At 37.2% G+C, this 20,736-nt stretch overlaps 1 protein-coding gene across 2 annotated transcripts in view; it reads left to right on the top strand.

Annotated features, from left to right (window-relative positions):
- Positions 1 to 20,736, top strand: part of GPC6 (glypican 6) — a 1,055,520-nt gene that overhangs the window by 337,212 nt on the left and 697,572 nt on the right. The gene's annotated exons all lie outside the window — the stretch shown is intronic.

The raw sequence follows: 20,736 nt of genomic DNA, 5'->3' as shown, positions 1-20,736 counted from the left end.
TTTTTAGTTATATTCTAAATATATAATACTTCTCAAAAAAGTGGCAGTGGTTTAAAGCATAAATGAATTGTGTAGCTGTGGTTTCCTTACTATAAATTCAAATAGATTATAAAATACTTCACATGACATTTGATTTTGTAGGTTAGTTTATAATTCCATTGTAATGGGAATTTGTCAGAAATTGGGCTAAAATAGAGGGACACAAATATCCAAGTCTCTCTGCTCCAAACTGAAAATACAGTCAAAGGTGCTTCAGCGAACATAGTCATTGAAAGAAGAAAGAAAATTCTGATGGGAAAATCTGTTCATTTTTAAGGACATAATCAGAAAAACAGTATTTCTCCATCATTCATCCAGTTCACACATAGACAGGAAGGGTGTGTGTACATGTGTTGAGTGTGGTTGTGAGTTGTACAGTATCTTTTTCACTGAAAATATTTGGAGTAGTTGATTGCACAAGGGATGAGAGAAACTGTACCCAAATATCCAGACCCTTCCTTGGGCCTGGTGTCTGGAATTCCTTCCAGCTGCCTTGCTGTCCAGGTGTAATTGGCTCATACGGAAGAGTAGCTCTCTGTCCTCCTGTCCCTCATGTGCGGTTTCATGTCTTTGCCGGTAACAGCTTTCACAGAAGCTGCCCTTGGCATGCACAAAGAGCAGGCGGGACAAGAGGCGTGCCCAAATTAATGCCCAATGTTGCCAATGCCCCTTTATTCAACTCTTAGGCTCTTTACAACCCATCACCAGCTCCCTGGGCTCAACCTGCAATTTTGCAAACTTCAAATACTGCATAAGAATGTAAATAACATTGTGACATTTAGCGTCACATCCTCTGTATTCAGTTTTTAGTTTGTACCTGAAACTAGGCTAAGTGATTTCTGTGGGTTACTAAGGCTAAAGGTTGTGGAACTTGGGCCCAGGTATGAGACTGAGGAGGTAGAAGCCTGAGAGTTAGCAGTCTGAATACTGAAACGATTTCTTTATATAGTGACTTAGTCATTCTAAGGCACTTTATATGGAATTTTGATACATTAATGATCTCTTTCTCTCTGTCTGTATGACAGAAAGCAGACACATGCGCCCACAAACACATGTGTATACACATCGATGGCCTTTTCATTACTATTCAAGGAGTCCACTGTATGAACTCGCTCTTGCTCCACCTCAGAAGCCATCACTGAGAGTAAGTCCTATGGAAGACATTTAGGGGAGGGACTTTGTTATCCACTCTAGGCCCTGCTTCTCTACTCTGGTGTTTTGGGACCAAACTTCACAGAGGGCCAGTCTTCCCTTTAAATGTAGGCTTTGTTCTCTGATCTATACAGTAGGGAGTAGAAATGATGTTTCTTTTCACTGTGGCCTATAAAATATAGGAATTGCCTGGATTCTAGTCAATTTGGAACAATTGGTGGGCAATTAACTAGATGATACATCAATCTATTGTGTAGTTATTGTGGCCAAAAACCTCAAAAGCTATAAAGCTGTCATTCTCATTGTACATTTCTGTTCCAGGCATTAAAGACTATACTACTCAAATATTTTTTGATTAGATAATGAATTATCAGCAACTATGTCAGAACTTCAATATTCTCTACTACCATGTTTAACATGTGTTATTTTCCTAGACAGAGCAAGTCACTGTGTATCAGTTCTCAGAACATATTTAAAACTGAACGATAGTGTAACAGCCCAGAAAATGTCATAGTGTACCATTAGAGACTTTCTGTATGCTTGTCCAACATTTGGCACACATATCCCCAAATGATTCAAATAAAATTAAAGTAATCCATATTGCCAAGTTGCTGAGGACATGGGTTTAGAAGTCTGGATTCAAACTCTTCTAGCATTTACTTGGGCAAATTAATTAGCTTCCATGTACCCCTGTTTTCTCATCTACAAACTGAGTGTGTAATAATAACTAGCTCTCTGTGGGGGTGGTAGGGGCTGAGGATTAAATGAAGTGACAAAGAAAACAATGACTGGCACATAGTAAACACAGAATCAGTGTGAGCTGTAGTTATTTTCAGTATGAAATAGTTGCAGCCAGAGTTCCCAAACAGTGAAGGAAATACGTCAGTCGATCCACAATTTATTAAAAAAAAAGAAAACATAACTTTTTAATTTTTATCCTTTATTTCTTTACCCTAAAGAAAAGAGTGCTGTAGAATATGTCTTAGTTAAATACCAAAAGCAAAGAAAAATGTGTTTATTGAAGCATGACACATTTTGTTTATAAAATTAAAATTGTTACCAAACAGAATATTTTCCTAAACACAATGACAAATCTCATCATATTTGTTGTGTTTTCTCTTTTATCTTGTTCATCATTTTCTTATTTCATCTGAATATATTTGGCTTGATGATCTGTTGTCTATTCATACAATTGCTTCCTTATTTACTATCTACAGTTTAATAATGTATTATCCATTATGATATCAGGGGCATGAATAAGGACAGCAATTCCCCATGCATTTCCATTTGCAGACTCTGGCTGACAAAAAGCACACAGATTCAGATGTTTAATGATACTTCCCAATTTTCATTCACTTTAAAAATGTTCTCAAACCCCCATTTCCTAAGAAATTAGTGTAGGCCAATAAAAATTTCCCATGTTGGAATCTAGATGACATGCTTCTTAGAATTTAACCCCACTCAGGTTTTCTTCCAAACTGTCAAAAGTCATTTTATTTATAAATAGCAATCATGTGATGATTGAAAGTCTTAAAATTAGCATAACTGAATGTTGTCCAAAGTTAGCATCTTATCCTGCTAGAAAAGTACTATATCCTATTAAGAAATTCTGAATTGCAACCTCTGTTGATTACTCTTTTGATTCCTTTTGTTGAGAAGATTAATGCCATCATTCTTTATCACATTTTTCATAAGATGTTTGATGGAAAGAGTAACTGATTCCAGGGAGTATATGTGGTTTATGTGTCCACCATATCTCTGGTGCTTTTCTGCCTCTCTCCCTAACCATTGTGTTGTTAATGAGCTATTTGGGCAGCAGCCATATACAAATGCTCTTACACAGTTACGAGTCATCCAGCACAGTTCCCTAGAAGAGAAAACTAGCTATTTAGCACATGGGAGTTCCCCTGAAATTTCTAGAACATGTCCTATGTCAGGACATCATCCACATATTTGCAGGGTCTCCTGTGCACCATGGGTTATTAAGAGGGGTGTTTTGAGTAGAGTCAGCCTTGGTTTCCCAAGTGTCTCTGACCTTCTCTCTGAGCCTGTTCATTTATTGAATCTGAAATACCTCCTATGACAGTTGCAGTGACTAACTGAGCTACCAAAGATTGTGTGTGGCGCCTGGCACAGACTAAATGCTCAGAAAAAAGTAACAAAGCTAAAGGAAGTCCAAATTGGTAAGCAGCAAAATCCTCATGTGTGTCACCTAGGTATTGGAAGAAGGACCATCCTGATATAAATGTATGTGTATATGTGTAAAAATACATCATACATGATGTACTTTAATTGCTTGTTCCTAACCTAAGCAGTTTGTCTTTTCAGTCTTTTAAGTTTCACTTTGCTTTGTGAAAAAGGTAAAAATTAGTATTAAAATTACTATTGGAAAAGCTTTTCTATTCTTACTTTTCAGGGCACCAGTGCACCTAATTTTCCTATTCTACAAAAAAAGAAAAAGAAAAAGAATCGTTATGTAATTCAGAGTATAAATTCTTAGTCAGATGAATATAATGAATTTGGTGGGGGGAAGAGGATGTACTGAATAAAACTTTCAGGAAAATTTATCAGAGGTACACAGTTTTGAAATTAATGGTTTCTACCAACCATGGGCAAGTTTGTTTATATCTTATAATATATGCCATTAGATCAATAATAACAGTCTATTTTTTAAATAGAAACAATTGCCTAAACTTTACACTTGGGGGAAAACACATCTGGCATGAAAATCAACTTAGTTTCAACGTTTAAGGTTTTGATTAGATGACTATTTTCTCAAGTTGTGAGAGTCAAAGAAATAGATTACGGAGGGTAAGAAAAAGTGGTTCCTGTTAATAATATACAATGCTAGAACAGATCCTTCAAATAGAACTAGAAAATACACAGGCAAGAACCATACTAAATAATCTATCAATCATTTCTTGAAATAACAAGTGTTCCTTTAGAATACCATTTTATGAATACCCAGAGATTAAAGAAACACAAACCACAATTCCCACAACCAATCTGAGAACACGTTTATGAGATCTGTAGGACTAGTCATGAACTTTCAACAGCATTAACTTGCCCATCCCCCTTTTTTTTGAATCATAAGTAATTATTAACCTTACTGAAGTACCTGTGAGTATTCTCTAGTGTGTGATCCCTAACCAAAAGGAAATAACACATCATTGTCGACTTCCACAGTTACAATTTAGTTTCTTTTTTCTTTTTTTCCTTTTCCTGAGATGGATTGAAAGTCTTAACTTCCTTTAAATTACTTTCACTTAAAACACTGTAATAATCTTATGTGCAAAATGGGAACTATTTAAATGCCACACCAGAATTAAAGTCAGACCTAGGCCACACCTGAGAGCATGAGCTGCTAGGATAACACTGAGGACAGAAGGAGGACAGACCCTTTGAAGATCTTCCTAATGCAACTTGACTGCTTATAACAGCTTGTACATAATAATTACTACTCAATTTTTACTTAAATTTTGTGGTTAGGAGGAATATCAGCTACACCATCCAAGAGCTCTCAAATTCCTTTATTTAGCAGTGCAAACCTTTTTAAGCTCTTTGAGGGGCTTTGGTCGACGTTAGTCACCACCGTGTCCTTAGCAGCTAGAAAATTGCTTGGCACAAGGATGTGCTCAATAGATATGACTGGAAAAAAACCGGAAGGGGAGACATAACTGAGGAAACAGCAGCAGCTTTTTCTGGTGAGAGTAACACCAACAGGGACTGGCTCAGCATCACTCTCAGGCCCGTCGTCTAGATGTTGCACACAGGTGCAGGGACCTCTGGGCTCTGCACCGCCACCTGAAGATCAGCGAGTCCAGTCCTCCCATTTTATGTATAAGAAACTCAGGTCCTGGAGATCCCAGTCTCCAAATATTATTTGTACCCAGATAGCATATATTTATGGGAGTTGCAAAATAACATTCTAGGATGTTCTTCTGGGTCATTATATTTTCAGGGAAGTCATTCTAGAAGACAAATCAGAAAAAAAGAATGGCCTTTCACCTGTTTTCTATAAATCTTTGTGGTTACTACACATGCCATGATAATTCAGTATTCAAAAGTAATAGATGATATTTCTTCCAAAAATGAGGTGTCTTATTCTCTACATGGACGTATTTTTCTTGATATTGTAATTAGCATAGGAAATAGCTAACTGCCCATTTATTGTTGGAAAGTGATTTCTATTCCATATAAAAATGTTAATTTTGTTCTGGTTCCTTAGGAAAAAAATCAAAAGAATACACATACACACAAAAGTACACATACATGCCTGCATGAACGTATTGGGGAAATGTTGGCATTTACCTTTTTTCTATTTAATAGTAAGCTGCCTAATATTCATAGATTATCTGTTTTGATTCATTTATTTCCTCAGTCATCCAATTTTGCATTTTATTGAACATAGACTCCAATGTTATATATGTACAAATATGTGTGTAGATGTATTTATGCATATGCATAATATATACATATGTAAATATATGTGTGTATACATCCACATGTATCTACCATAGTAAAATAAATTAAAATGATAGGTATGGGCTAGAAAAGTCACAGGTTAATAAATGAATCATTAAAGATTATACAAATCACGAGTTGTATAGCCAAATTCTGCCCTGTTAGGAATTTCCCAATGAAATCAGCAAGACTCACATACTCATTTCAATTGGAATTGCCTCTGTTGTAAGGGCTTATGAAACAGTAGCAAAAGCACTTTGATAAAATGTGTAATTAGGGAGGCAAAGATCAAGGCTTTAAAGAGAGGGTTTAGCAAAACAGATGTCCAAGGAGCCTTAGTAAGCTCAATGTCTCTAATTATGCTTTGGTTGGAAAAAGGTTGAGAATTCATGCCTGGCAGTACTTGAAGAGTCCGTTTTAATGATTTGACAAATTTATCGTGCTCCAAATATTTTAATTAACTAAACTAGGATTTTTTGAAAATGTTTCAATACTAGCACCATCAACTGGAAAACATCCATGTATGTTTAAAAAGTAACATGTACAAGGGTTTATTTGTTTAAGTATCATTAGCCATTAATTATGCATGCTGCATCCTTTTGAAGGAGGGCTGTTCTGTCTGGTGTTCTTGCAGGTAACATGTAGAGCTTAAATTGTAGATCTATGAGTTCAGTTGTGACATCTCACCTTCTGAAGAATTGCCTAAATGGACCAAATGCATGGATAAGGTTATGCTACTTTCTGTTCTTCTGCAATTCTGTTGCATCAGACATCAACTGTATCGATTATTTTAAGAGAGAAGAAAAGCCTGTTTCATAGCTCCAAAACTGAATGCACATATACAATTACAGAACTAAAGAAAAGTGTACGTTCCTTCAATGTTTTAATAAGACTCCATCTTACAGTTTTATAATGCTTTGGTTATAAATCTTTTGGTTATAAATACAGAATATTGGGGTGGTGGTGTATGTGTATATATTCATGTGTGTTTTATTAAATTTATTCCCCATCTATTATGTTTTCATAGTGCAGAATATTTTTCTCTTTTAATATAGTGCATTTTTAAAATACGGCTTTTTTTAAAGATTGCTCAGCCATATATTAAGTGTATTCCAAGTATTTTCACAATGTTCATGATACAGAGCAGATGATATATTCACTTATACATAAGGGACAAGTTCCACACTTAACGATCTCCTAAAGTGCTGACTTATCATGCCCTTCAGAAGGATATTAAACCTTTTCTGAAGCATAAACTTCTGTGTAGAATGTTTCATGTAGCCAGACTTTACGTCTTTTTGAAATATCCCACATCAGTTAATAAGATTTTTTTCTCTGCCAAAATATATAACATTTATATTCTTACTCGGAGATACATTTTGTCCAGCAGGATAGAAACCAACCACTTTAATAGTCACTATGGAGTCAGTGTTAACTGATTAACACATTGTTCTCATTGTGACATATGGCTAGCTCATAATTAACTGAAAATAATTCAGTGGCCTTGTTTGGCTTTAAATCAAGTAAAGTTCTACTTGAGGCAGCCGTGGCTGACATAATTTATGATGGTAATAATATCGTACTTTAAATCATATCAGTTCATTTCCTCTTTGGTATTTTTCTTTCCCATCAAGTTCCATTTCTTTTAACTATAGAATGTCTCCAAACCACATCTGTGTTAGTCTAAGTCATGAGTAAACTTTTTAAATAAAGTGTGCAAAATGTGTTTTTATTTATTGAAAAGATGTTTTCAATTAACATTAAGTTCATTGTTGGTCTAATGTTAGCAGCTTAAATATTTGAAGCTGTTCTCTGGAAACCAAACACCCATCCAAATTCTAAAAATGTAGTAGATTCTTTATTCTGTTGTGGTTTTCCAAATGACTGTTGATTACTCAAAGCAGAGATCCCTTTGTTGGGTAAAGGGTTGGTCAGAGTGCAGTAAGTGGGCTATTAGCTATTTCCTGTGGAATTAACCAGTCTGTCCACTTTCACCTCTCTCCTGCCATTTTAGATCTTTTCTTCATATTATTGCTGACAGTTGCATATCCTTCACCTATTTGCGTGAGTCAATATTGTTTATCATGTCATTGGGCTGTGTGCCTCTGTGATATCTTTTTTCCCATGTGTAATCAATAAGTGTATATTGAACAGTTTTCCTCTACTGATTCCTTTATTTCAATCTTTATTTGGTGACTAGAGAATTATTCCATTGTAATGGTTGGGGTGGTGTTTAATTTCATTAAGCTTTATTTCTTGCTCATGCTACATGGATAGGATGGGACCAGGGAAGGCAGGTGACATTGAGGCCATGCTCTACCTAGTTACTCAAGAACCAGTCTACCAGAACCTCCTGTCAATGGTGTGGTGTTACTATGTTAACACATGTTCTCAAGGTTCATCTCAAGAAGGGAAGAGAGCAATGAAGGGATACCTGTATCTTTAACTACAGTGGCCTAAAAGTGATCCATGGCAATTTATTCATAGCCGTTGGCTGGACCTACTCATAATGCTTTTACCTTAAAACAAGGGGGGTGGGGAATAGTGGGGTCGCATGGAATACTTCTGAGCATTACTGTCTTTGACATATTTCTTGAATAGTTTATAATTTTATTACAATAAACCCATAAAAATGGGACTCTCCCCTATTAAAACCATCCCAAACTTGGTTGATAATACTCGTAGCTTGGGTGTGTCTCTGAAAGTGAGAATCCTTGTGCATTCCCAAAGCTACGAAACCAGAATCTTCTGGGCGGAGGCCTGGGAATCTGGATGAACAAATTCCTCATATGATTCATATTAGACTTCAGATTTGGAAAAACAGTGTAAGAATGCTCAAAAGACAGTGTCAGATTTAATGAGAAATATTTTTATAACTGCACCCGTCCTTAGGATGGGAAACCTTGGCAAACTCTGAAACTAAGCTCCACCCTTGTACACACTTATTGCTAAAAGAACTTTCGTGAATAGTTACCGTGATATGAATTGTTGATATTTGTTGAACTTACCATGTACTAGGCATTGTGCTAAGGTCCTGGATATGGAACATCTCACAAAATGGGTTCTGTCAGGACCACCGCTTGATAGATGAGGGTAAGATTTGTTCAAGGAGACAGGAAGAAATTGATAAGCTATAGGTGAAAGAGATACAGAGTCAACTTCAGCTCTGTCTGTCTCTGTCTCTCTCTCTCACATACACACTTTCATCCTCAAATCAGAGACAAGGGTGCTGCATGACTTTCCTAAATGTCTCCTCTTCTAGACCCAATGACTGAGGCTTTTTAATATTATGTATTAGAAGAAACACATTCTTACATTTAATATTTTTCTTGAGTTAGTATTTGAGTTCAAGCAACCTAACATTTTCTCTCTGTCTCCACGGTTGCCCAGACATAGGTTTAGTTTCTCTGAGTGCAAATGTGGGAAATTGCCAATATTGTGAATTTTCTCTCACTGGCCTGTAAGATCTAAGAGCTGGCAGTGGACAAGCTAATGGGAGACCCAGTAACTTGTAACACAGCAAATATGAGGAGCTCTCTTAAAATAATACATCTCGTGGGAAGAAACAGATTGCCTCATCTTAAAGTACATTTGAAACACTGTGGGTTTGAGGAGGCTGTAGCATTACTGAAGAGCATTTTCATTTCAAAAGGAGGCCTTTGTGTATCTGAATTTCAATCTGTGTTATCTTGAACTTGATTTCACACCAGAAGGACTAAGAGCTATTTCACTGTGAATGGAAATGCAAGATTAAGAAATGAGGATAAAAACCAGCATCCTCCTGATTTTCCTCTGAAGTACAAAAATAATCTTTCATAAAAAACAAAAGCAAAACAAAATAGCAGGTGTGTAGCGTTTGGAGAGAAACCACATGTGTAAAGTCACAATCACATAAATAATAAATTATGATAATGAGCCTCTTAATAGCTCCTGATAACCAGATGTGTAGAAAACCAGCCAAACCTCACCATAAATGGCTTAACACAAGATGTAAATCAACACATCAATAACAGATATCATCAGCTCAAAGTAGTGCTTTCAGATAAACTGAGGACAAAGAGCTGGATCCATATTAGGGAAAAAACTTTTTCTTAATGAATGATTAAAAACTAGAGATTTCAAGAAAAAGCTAATACTGGGACTGAGATTGAGTGAGAGAACTTAAGTAGCTTAAGTAACAGGTAGAGGGAGACTCAAGCTTGGATAGAGAGTGATTTTGGGAATATGTTTTCTTTAGCATTACTTGCCTGTGTGGTTTTAAGCTAAATAAACATTCTGCTCAGAATTTTCATTATTCTCTAAAAAATTAAATGCATCCAGACTCTAAAATATCATGTACCAGTATTCAGCCATAGTTTTTTTTGTCATTGCAAGCATATACGATGAGAGACATTTACTCTAACACAATGTACACTATCAACGAGATGCAACCTAATCTATTGTCCTCCACTTTTTCCGGATTTTCCATTAAATGGTGGAAATTTCAAAATAGGGATGATATATCTGCAACATTAGCCTGAGGATTACAACAAAAGTAAACCTAAACAGTACTTTCCTAGCTTGACCACTGTGTATGGAAAATGGCGATCGCAGGTTGTCTGACATCCTGCCAGATGGGGGAGCCCTGCGCTGGGGAAGCGAGTCCTGACTCTTGTTCTCCAGGCTCCAAACTGTCTATTTCTTGTCCCGTGGCCTTTTCCTCTTCCAGTATGGATGCTGTCCTCCTGTCTCCTTGTTCTCTCTGTCAAGCGAGGTAGGCAGGTGGCCGCCTGCCCTGCCCCTGGGCTCCTCTCCTGATGGGAGCTGCCCTCCCCAGCTTGTCCACCACATGCTTCAGCAAATGGCTGAGAAGTTTTAAAAAAAAGACTCCTTCCTTCTACCTCTTTTCCCAAGGTCTCATGCTAAACACTCATGGGAGAAAGAGTAAAAACAAACAATAATCAGTACAACCTGCCAGAAATAGAGTAAAATAGAATTCTTTTTTAATGCAAATTTGCTCTTTCCCTCTGGGGTCCCGACCGTGTCTTTGGAGGAGTTAGTCTACTTTCACTTTCTCTGCTCAGGGTGCGGGGCCGCCTACTGAGTGTACCCACATTTCTTGGGGATGCACTGATTCCCTTCTTCTTGGATCTCTGTCTCCTTTGCTCCACCTCAGATGAAGATTCCTTTCCTAAAATGTAACTACAGTCGGTTCTGCCATAATGCTTGTTTTGAAAACAAGATTCTTTTTTTTTCTAATTAAGGTATCATGGATATACACTCTTATGAAGGTTTCACATGAGCAACATTGTGGTTTCAACAAGCATCCATATTATCAAATGTGCCCCCCACATCATTGCAGTAACTGTCCATCAGTGTAGTAAGTGCTCTAGAGTCATTACTTGTCTTCTCCATGCTATACTGCCTTCCCTGTGACCTACCTATATTGCGTATGCTAATTATAGTGCCCATTAATCCCCTTCTCCCTCCCTCTCTACCCACCCACCCGCACCCCTCCCCTTTGGTAACCGCTAGTCCCTTCTTGGAGTCTGTGAGTCAGCTGCTGTTTTATTCCTTCAGTTTTGCTTTGTTGTCACACTCCACAAATGAGGGAAATCATTTGGTACTTGTCTTTCTCTGCCTGGCTTATTTCACTGAGCATAATACCCTCTAGCTCCATCCATGTTGTAAATGGTAGGATTTGTTTTCTTATGGCTGAATAGTATTCCATTGTGTATATGTACCACATCTTCTTTATCCATTCCTCTACTGATGGACACTTAGGTTGCTTCCATTTCTTGGCTATTGTAAATAGAGCTGTGATAAACATAGGGGTGCATCTGTCTTTCTGAATCAGAGATCTTGTTTTCTTCAGGTAAATTCCTAGTGGTGGAATTCCCAGGTCAAATGGTATTCCTACTTTTAGTTTTTTGAGGAGCCTCCATACTGCTTTCCACAATGGTTGAACTAGCTTACATTCCCACCAGCAGTGTAGGAGGGTTCCCCTTTCTCTGCATCCTCACCAGCATTTGTTGTTCCTAGTCTTTTGGATGGTGGTCATCCTAACTGGTATGAAGTGATATCTCATTGTGGTTTTAATTTGCATTTCTCTGATGATTAGTGATATGGAGCATCTTTTCATGTGCCTGTTGGCCTTCTGTATTTCTTCTTTGGAGAAGTATATGTTCAAATCCTCCACCCATTTTTTAATCTGGTTATTTGCTTTTTGGGTGTTGAGGCATGTGAGCACTTTATATATTTTGGATTTTAACCCCTTATTGCATGCATCATTTACAAATATATTCTCCCATACTGTAGGATGCCTTTTTGTTCCGCTGATGGTATCCTTTGCTGTACAGAAGCTTTTTAGTTTGATGTAGTCCCATTTGTTCATTTTTGCTTTTGTTTACCTTGCTCAAGGAGATGTGTTCAGGAAAAAGTTGTTCATGAAAACATGATTCTTTTGTTCCAGCATAATTGATATATCAGGGGGAAATTTGAATAAAGCAAGAATTTTAAGTTTGCTTATGCACAATTTCATCTGCTACAAATCCTCTGACCTTAGTGCAGAAAATTGCATCTAGCTAAACAGTGCTCTTTAAGAATGCATAAAATGCACACGTATGTGTACATACACACATACCCTCATCCCTGGACTAACTAATTTGTCAGAAGCAGTGAAAAATGTAAATATGAGACTCCTTGTTCCAAAATGAGTAAGAATTTCAGCATGGCCAGAGGAGAGCATTAAAACAACATGGCACCCTTTAAACACAGGGCCCTGAGGGACTGCCTGCGGGTCATGTATCCATGAAGCTGACCCAGCCTCAAACATCTGCCGTCTCCCTCAGTTCACTGTTGTGTCATGAGCCACACCCCATATACCTTGGGTTACAACTTTCCCTCCAACTTCAGGTGACCCTCCTGCCCCCAATGACTGCCTCCACAGCTAACTTCTGGTCTTTTTCAAAGCTAAGTGCCACATTTATTGTGGTATTTACATATTTCTTAACCATTTAACAGCACAGTACACTGTGCTATCGTCTTCAGTTCCTATAATTTTCTGTGTGTCCCTGATGAAATTTCTGGGTGTTACACAGCTAATCCATTTTTCCCAAAGGCCCTGATGCTTATAGCACCAATTTTTGCACAGCACAGTATTTTGTTCTGGAGGATATATTTCACATTTTAATAGCAGAATTGATTGTAATTATGAAGAAAAATCATGCAAGCAGAACTCAGAGATACTGCAGATTCAGTTCCAGACCACTGCAATCAAGAGAATACTGCAGTAAAGCAAGTCAGATGAATTTTTTAGTTTCTAAGTGCCTATAAATCTATCCATGTGCAGTAGTGTTGTCTAAAAATGTACATACCTTAATTGAAAAATATTTTATTGCTATAATATGCTAATTGTCATCTGAGCTTTCAGTGAGTTATAATCATTGATCAAAGTTCACCATCTCAAGTGGTAATTAAAGAGTTTGAAATATTGTGAGAAATACCAAACTATAACCAGACAAGCAAAGTGATCAGATGCAATCGGAAAAATGGTGTGATTAGACTTGTCTGATGCAGGGTTGCCACAAACCTTCAATTTGCAAAAAAATACAATATCTGCAAAGTGTAATAAAGTGAAGCACAATGAAATGAGGTATGCCTACATTTTATATAAATATTCCTCAGCAAATTGGTTGTGTAGTTAGTTGAACAACAATACAATGGATGCTTTTAAGAGTTTACAATTCTGGTGGGCATATGTGGAGAACTAAGGTTTCATTGATGTTATCAATATTGAAGTTGCCTCAGATAACCTGCTTGGCAGCCCATCAAAATGTTCTCGGAACACCCAGGGGTCCTCACCTACAGCTGTGTTTGAATTTCAGTAAGGAATTTTAAATCAGTTTAAGAAAACTCAGATTATCCTGGGTTTAAGTTATTGGATCTTGCAATTGTATTCAGGAAAACAAGTATACATTTAATCAATTTATTGGTTGCTTGGGTTTAGATGGGAATACATAGGTGGGAAACCCAGGAATAAATGTGGAAAACTGAGTCTTTTTAAAAGCCCATAAATCAGAACAAGAATTCATAGTATAAAAATGTAAAACGAGAAGGGGTTTGCTATTTATTTCTCTTCGTCAAAACAATCTGCATAGAAGAGCTTGGTAAAGGGGTGGGAAATAAATGTTTTATGATACTTTGAAAGATGAAGTATATCTTTATTTAGAAAAGAATTGAAGAGTAAGAGAGCTGGATGGTAACCTTGAGATTGCTTAGCTCAATTACCTCCTCCAAGTAAGCAAAGTGATATTAGAGGTTACTCAGCTAGTCACGGGCTGACCTGCAAGCATCATAGAGCTCTGCTGACTTGCAGTTCTAGTTCGTGCATTGGGAACACAGCTGCCCTTTGAGCGTCCTTGGTGTAGGCAAGGCAGGTAAATTAAGAATGTAGGATGCGTTCTGTATAAGCTTACATAATTCATGCATGCATGATGATAAGTAACATGTAGGATTTGAATTTGTGCGACTTGGTGCAAAATAAAACTGTGGGGCCACTTGTTGAAATATTATTAAGAATTTCAAGACAATGACAAGTGAGCATTAAATGAAGCCTGGGAGAGTGTTTGTGTGGGGACTTTAGCTGCCTCGCAGGGCAAAACAAACACTGGTGAACCTGACCTTGAGAATCTGTACACACGTACATACAAAAGTCTGTTCCTAGAAACCTATTTTTATTCTCTCAGGCCCCTGATAACAAATGATTGGTTGTAAGTAATCCATGATACTTTGTCTCTAAACTTATTTATTAATTAGAAAAACAGATAATGCCTACAATGTTAGGAGATGGAGATATGGCAGGGAATGAAATAAAGAATCTCTGCCCCAAGGGAGCTCACAGCACAATTAAGGAATTAGACCAAAAATAAGAAAATGTGAAAACTAATTAAAATATCAGATAGTTATACTTGCTAAAAAGAAGACAAGTGAAGAGAAGAGGATGGGAAATATGAGGTGGGAACTGAGAGTGTCAGTGAAGACCTGATTCAGCTACCTGAAGGAGGTAGGGGAGCAGGCCTGTGGGAATCTGGGGGAAGACCATTTCAGACAAGTGGAATAGCCTGTGCAAAGGAACTGAACAAAGAGAACAGCTAACATCCTAGTGAACAATTAACAGAAAGAGCCACAGAGCCAAGCCTCAAAGGAACTGCGGGGTGGTCCTGGGCCAGCGGCATGCATGTATCCTCACTCAAATGCTCAACCATAGCCATGGCCTGCTGCTTTCCAATATGGGTTTTTTCCCGTATCAGCCAGCTTTCTCACCTCCTCCTCTGTGTATATATCTTCTTTCTGCCTCTGCTCCTGCTTGGTTGTCTCCCTAGATTCACTTCCACTACAGATGGTGATGGGACCTCTGGCTCAAATCGGGAAGGGGTGACTGATTGCCCCCCTCTCCTTCTGGCTCTGAGCCACATGAGCATAGCCTGTTCCTGGTGAAAGGGACACAAATGCAGACCCTTTCATGGGGGCCATAGGTGGGAGGTTTCACTTGGTAACTATGTAAATATTTTAAAAATATTTCTGCAGTGTTCGAGGGCCTGGGGGTGTGCCGAGTCCTGCCAATTCACTGGGATAGGGTTATGCAGTCGGAAGCAGCCATATATTGTAACTACATTACACTGGGGTTTATGTAATTGGTTAAGTAAAAAACGTTCTGGTTGGTGATTCCATTTGGATTCTATGCCATGTTAAATTTTGCTTCCATGCCTTTTCCAAGACCAAAGGAAGGAAAACCATATCTTAGGTAAAGATATTTAAAGGAGAATGTCAATACAGGTTTTAAAAAAATGTTTTTCAGTGATTGACATAGGACCCAGATTTTTAAAAGTATTTTCTTGCCCCTTATTGAATCAATTTTGTGATATAATTTTAAAAGGAAAAACATGCAAAAGTATTCAAAGCAACTTTTACTAGAAAGCATAGAAAATGAAGATCATCTTAATAATAAAAAAATAGCAATTACTGACATACTGACATAGGAAAGAAATAGAGGAAGAAGGACCATGTAAATCTGGCCCAGTTTGGGGATGTTTTTCCTTGTTAAATTCACGGGAATTAAAATGAGATGTCAAACGGTACTTATAGACAGAAAAAAGGAAACCTACTTTAAAAAGTCATCATTATTTATCACCAAGAATCAATTTACTTCCAATGACTTTTAAGCCTGGCTTGACTGTTTTTGAGTTCTGCTTAGCAGAGTTGAGACTCTCCAGGAAAGGCCGAACGCACAGTCTGTTCATGAAGATAGTCAGGCTGGTAAATACATTGAAAGCTGTGACAGCATCGCGTACTACACTTGGACATTTTGTTACTCACACGCATCTGGATGTTCCCGTTTCTTTCTTTTGTACCTGTATGTCTATTAGGGAAATAGGCATGCATACATTTTTGAATAATCTGATTAATAATATTTGTAAACAACACCATTAATAGAAAATTGGCAACGAAATAGTGCATCATTTTGTTGAAAGGATACAGAGGCTTTGCTTAAGTGGGCCACTAAAATAGTCTAATCTTCAGTGAAATCTTTTTTTTTTAATTTTCATGACTCACAAGTCATACAGTTAATCCATTTCAGTTTAATAGAAGGTTAGAAAAGATTACTTTTACTTGAGATACGATATACTGTCTTAGATTTGTTGCAAATTGTATGACATTGGGTTACGATAGAACAAAACATGTTTTATGTCTCTGCCTAAAAACCTGAATTGGTAACATTGAATAAATTCCACAATTTAAATAAAACAATAAATGAGACTGCTCTGCTGAGTCATCTATGTTTGGAATGGTCGTGCCCTTAATATGTGTGTGGAAATGCCACAATCAACAACAAAGTCACAGTTTTCCTTTCCCTGCCTTCTCCCCGTTTTTTCTCTTGATTGAGAAGAGGAGAGAATATGACTTTATCTCTGCACTATGTGCCTCCTGTTGCATTTGGTAATACAAACCCTGAAACATAAGGGTATACTATGGTGGCTTTAGGTTTTTTTCTTAAACTCCATAAGCCTCAACTTCTTATCTATAAAAATGTCCATGATGATTATACCTAACCCAGAGGGTAATTGTGAGAAATAAATCAAATAATGGATATAAAGCACACAATATTAGGTTTGGCCACAGGCACCAGAGAATAAAACTTAGGTATTATTATCATTAGTATATGTCCACGGTTTACTGGCTTCTTTTGAGTGACTGGGCTGGCTATTAGCCTAATCAATTGTGCGTATAACACAAATTCAGTAACTCATGATACTTCTTATTCAGACCATCTTGTCTTCTCAGTTCAATAATTACCAAGTTTCACATAGTCAGCATTACACAGTGATGGGCTGACATTGCGGAACTAGTTACCAGTTCCAGCTTGGTTCACGTTTTCTGGACACTATAATCCTCATCTATATAATGACTCAAGGATCACATGTTAGTTGCATTTTAATTCCTTAAATGGAGGACATTGCTAAGTACACAATAAGGTGTTTAATAAATGTTTACAGAATGGATAGAAAGTTTTACTCTCTAATCAATGAAATCGCTTCTAGCTCTGAAAACTAATTTTCCTTCCTGCAAAAAATGTGTAAAAGTTCTTCGGGGGGCAATATTTATTTGTACACTTAAAAAATTCATCTATTTGGTATTAAAAATTGATGACTTTTGGTTTGATCCATACAATTAGAAAAACTATTTTATGTGACTGATAATGGATCATCTCTATCAGTAACTATAAAAACCTTCAATAAAGCCAATGCACCTTTATTTCACTGATTTTTTTCTAAAATCACATATTTGGTTTTAGTGCGAATTCCTTCTGATTTTATGAGTTTATTTTATTATTATGGACTGAGTGGTATCTTCCCCACTCCTCCAATAACTCATTTATTAAAGCCTTAGTTCCCAGTCCCTCTGAATGTGACTATTTATGGAGATGGGGTTTTTACAAAGGGAATTGAGTCAAAAAGGAGGCGATTAGAACAGGACCTAATCCTGTTGTTCTTATATAAGAAAAGAAATTTGGACACAGAGAGATACAGAGGACAGCCACATCTAAAGACACAAGGAGACGATGGCCATTTTTCAAGCCAAGGAAAGAGGTCTTAAGAAGGAACCAACACTGCCATACCTTGACCCCAGGCTTCTAGTCTCCAGACTGTGAGAAAATAAATTTCTGTTAAGTCACCCAGTCTGTGCTACATTTTACAGCATCCTTAGCAAACTAATACACTTGCTGCTGAAACAGTCCAAATCCAATATTTTGTAAGAAGCCTTTCCTGATAACTCCAGTCTACTGGGTATCTACAGTCATCTTGTATTTTTATTTCACTTTATATTTTTCATGAATGTATCTCTTCAAACTGAGCACCAGTCCCAAAGGGACATAAGTCATACCTTGCCTGCTTGTATATATACACTTGTGTGTGTTCCCACAGTATCAAGCATACTTATTGAAGTACAGAAGACAGTAGGTGTTTGATAAATATTCTGCCTGATTCTAAATACTCATGTACAGATGTAAATTAAAGATACAAGTGATTTTCTCTTTTATGAAACAATTCACTTAAGTGTGTGTCTTTTGGGATTTCCTTGGGTAAATATTATCAGCCATTCTGTTTCTTTATCCTGTTATGTCTTGTTAGCAGAGCTCTGCTGTGGTTGGTTATTGTATGGAGTGAGAGAAGGAGAAAGGATGAGATTCTGAAATGTGATTTGGAGAGTTTGGCGAGTTTTGACATGGGCATCCCTGATTTCCAAGTATTTGTCCTGTATGCCTTCATGAGGAGTTGAGAGTAAAAAGAAAGAAGGTACTGTCAGGTTTAAAACACTTGATTGCCTCAAATCTGATATAGGGATAGCAATTATGAACCTTACTGTGTCTTTGAAACTCTTTTACCAGTGTCTGGTTTTTAATATTGGGGCTATTGGATATCACTGGCGTTGACTGTGGAGACATGAGATTTGCATTCTCTTTGACTATCAACAGTAACCAAGTCAGGGGAAAAGAAGCATTTTCCAAGTGTCCAGGTTATGTGTTTGGTTTGTGTGTAAAAATGTGCACATGTATGTACCCTGTGAACAGTGTTATGCACACACACAAACCACATTCTTCCTCCACCACCATCATCACCTCCCTCAGAAGTCAAGTCCGCCTTGGCTAAATGCAAAATCACTTACATATTCAAGCAGCCAAACATCAAAAGACTGTTTGTAAAAATAAGCATTCTTAACCCTGAAAAGATTTAGTTGTAAGTCTAGATAAGTTAGAGAATAAAAATATAATAAGCCCTTCAGGTCATATCAAGTAGGGACATATTTGATGGCTTGAGTAAAATTTGTGTTGACAATTTTCCATAAGAATTTGGTTTTCCAGTACTGATGCCTGCTAGGTTATTTTCCTTTGCCAATTTATAATTCAGTGAATAGCTCTTCTCATGCATTTGTTGAACTCTGCGTTAAATGTGTTCTCATGAGTCAGACTTGTGAGAACTGATTACTCAGTGTGTTTATATTTACATGGAGAAGTAAATAAGAATATTACTTTGAGGTAATTGAGTTTTCTAGTTGAAAGACAGTCTTTTTAGGTTCAGGATTGGGGACACTGGCTATTGTAGACTTCACATTTCTCCCTGACCCAAGTTTTATAATTTTTCCAGATAGCTCTTTTGCCATTGAAGAGGGAAGGTAGTTCCAACTATAACCAATATCCAAAGTTTGTTTCCACAAAACTAAGTAAAATAGAAAAAAAACGGGAATGGAGAGGGCAGAGAGTAGAAGATGAAAGAACAGCAAATCAGGTTATGATTTCCATTCCTTTGAGGATTTTAAATTCATGTTTTGAAATTTTTCAGCTGCTGCTGCTGCTAATTTCTATAGTATTAGAGAGGAATTGCTTCCCAGGAAGTCTTTAATCAAGAGTTAGGGCCATGCAGTTGAAAGAACCCGTAATTTCAAATTATAAAACATATGCCCTCTCCCGCTCCCCAATTCCCCTGGATATAAAAGAGTACTTTTTAAATGAAGATGCAAATTACAACTTTAACAAACTACATGGTATACATTTTATAATATGATCTAGTAAACATACTTTGCCATACCTCCTCTCACACCCATTTAAAGAGAATACAAGGACTAATTCCTGTTTTAAGATTTGAATTTATAAGTGTTACCTTAAATGTGTACTTTCAAGTCTCGGATCTGAACGACCTTAGGATATGGAATGTGTATTGATATGTTTGTAACTGAATCAGAGTTTCCAAAAACCTCAGGACACACAAGTATGTTTGTTCCAGAAGAGACCTGCCCCTGTATTAGTTTGACTGTGTCCTATCTGCGGTCAACTGAAGACCCAGTCTAAACTGGCGGGACAAAATAACCATTCAAAAGTTGAGAATGATCAAGAGGCCTAGTAATAGATGTGAGGCTATATTTTTGACCACAATCACTTATACCTCTAAACCAAAGTTTTATTCAAAGTCAAGCTATAGAAACTCTGCTAAATAGTGGCTGAAATGAATTTGACATCTTTTTTCCCTTCCTTAACAAGAAGTCAGAATGTTTCCAGTTCTAGACGTGTTTTGTGACCCAAAGACATCTGAAGGATGAGTCTGTGATATTTTGGAGTTTTATTTTATGGATACAACATGGTTACCAAAGCATCGACTATTATGTTAGAATTTCTAGAAGTATGAAGGATGTGGCAGACATAGCAGGAAATGGAGAAGGAGGAAGTGACATCTGCATCAAGAAAAAGACTATCCCCAGGTTTTTAACACACAATATTTGTACCTCATTGGCCAGAACAGTGTCCTGTGGGCCTTCTTAGGCAATGGAGTGTGGAGAAGTAGGACTTCAGCTTTCTGTAGTAAATGGAAGGCAAAGGAAGAAGGAATAGGGACAATTTTGAGTAAGCAAAACTCTAAAAGATGCTGCAGACCAACCCAGAATTTGTAATGCATGAGCGTAATGAAGCACGGCACCTAAGGAGAGCTACCTGACCTCACAACTTGCCCAGGAAGAATTCTTCTGGTCTGACTAATAATGCTTATCCAA

This window comes from Manis javanica, chromosome 9 (assembly GCF_040802235.1).
Source record: "Manis javanica isolate MJ-LG chromosome 9, MJ_LKY, whole genome shotgun sequence".
In the NCBI taxonomy this organism is placed as follows: Eukaryota; Metazoa; Chordata; class Mammalia; order Pholidota; family Manidae; genus Manis; species Manis javanica.
Note: the sequence above shows the minus strand (reverse complement) of the source record. Positions and strands in the feature narration are given on the sequence as shown.